Source organism: Ambystoma mexicanum, chromosome 5q (genome assembly GCF_040938575.1).
Source record: "Ambystoma mexicanum isolate Mex_15411 chromosome 5q, UKY_AmexF1_1, whole genome shotgun sequence".
In the NCBI taxonomy this organism is placed as follows: Eukaryota; Metazoa; Chordata; class Amphibia; order Caudata; family Ambystomatidae; genus Ambystoma; species Ambystoma mexicanum.
Genome location: NC_090933.1, coordinates 1,256,966,513 through 1,256,967,925, shown reverse-complemented (window position 1 = coordinate 1,256,967,925; position 1,413 = coordinate 1,256,966,513). Strand labels below are relative to the sequence as shown.

Here is a 1,413-nt window from a genome sequence, read left to right as displayed (position 1 = left end):
CGCGATACTTCAGCGCTCTGCTCCAGACAGGGTTCCGCCGCGTGGCGAATGCTATGGCGAATATTTGCATACCCATGATGCAACTCGCTTTGGAAAGCTGATAGGACACGTTCCTATAAAAACTGCGTATTTTGAGTCATGTGGTAAGAAATTCTTAGTTTATGAACAGGGCATAGGTAAAGTAATGCATCCGAGGTTATGGGCCACTCTTCACATACTTCCGATAAGCACACCCTCACTTTGAGATCATCAGAAATTGAGGCCATATATAAAAGCTCGTTTCACTGGGAGTTTGTGCTCGCTTCGGCAGCACATATACTAAAATTGGAACGATACAGAGAAGATTAGCATGGCCCCTGCGCAAGGATGACACGCAAATTCGTGAAGCGTTCCATATTTTGCGCCCTGCACATCTGCTTCACTCTGTACTGTTATTTTGTAATGCATATAGCGTTCCTTAAATATCGCCGTCTAGTTTGCTCTATTTTTGGGCGGTATACGCTGCCTATTTTTATTCAAGGGCCGGCCTTTCATTATACAATGTACGAACTGGGAAGGCACGGTCACAGGCTCTGCTGGGGTGGGGGCAGGCCGGTCCGAAGTGCTACCTTGATCTGTGCTGCTACTCCCCCATATTCTGCTGTGCCCTGTGTCGTTAGCTGTGTCCTGCAACTCGGATGCCACGTACACACAATATCTTCTGTAGTCTTTGTGTGTTTATTCATAAAGAGAGTTCCCTCGATGTATCCGTTCCGATGCTTTTCCCCAGCTGTACGATTCGAATTCCGAATCCTACAGCTAGAGAAACATCATTCAGAACGAACGGTTCTGAAAGTTCTAACAACCTCCAACATTATAACATCTCCCTCCCTTAATATTACAAAGACAAATGGTGTGATGTCCTCATTCGTTTTCTCCTGAGGACAGAAGTCCTCTGTTTGTGTTCATGGTTATTTCGCGGGCTGCGACCCGCGCATGTTAAGGGGCGGGGTTACCTCCCGAAAGGCAGTTCGAGCCTGGCTGTGAAAGAATAAAGATGTGTTGCACCCCAGCTCTGTGTCGGTCCTCTTTCAGAGTGTAGAGAGTTGAATCTGACAGCAGAACGTAAGGCGGTCTACGTTCGGGCACATTACACTGGCGACGAGGCGGACGCGAAGTCCCGCCGTGCCTGCGCTCTCCGATCCTGCCGCTCGTGGTGTGCCACCTGACACCACTGGGAGCCTCGGAATTTCGGTGCCTGGAGGCATAGCTCTCAACCATTTGTGTTGCAAAGGCGGGTGAAATCACCCGATTTTGTTTTTGGCGGGTGAGACGCCCATTGAAATGAATGGGAGTGCTGGAGGCTTGGCGGGTGAGTCAGCCTTTTACAAGGCGGGTGACACCCGCCAAAAGCGTGTGAGTTGAGAGCTATTC

The 1,413-nt window shown here is 49.5% G+C and overlaps 1 non-coding gene across 1 annotated transcript; it reads left to right on the top strand.

Moving 5' to 3' along the window:
* The first annotated feature begins 294 nt into the window (after positions 1–294).
* On the top strand, positions 295–401 carry LOC138499016 (U6 spliceosomal RNA). The gene has a single exon (XR_011279073.1). It is a non-coding gene; the product is annotated as a U6 spliceosomal RNA (small nuclear RNA).
* Positions 402–1,413: the final 1,012 nt, after the last annotated feature.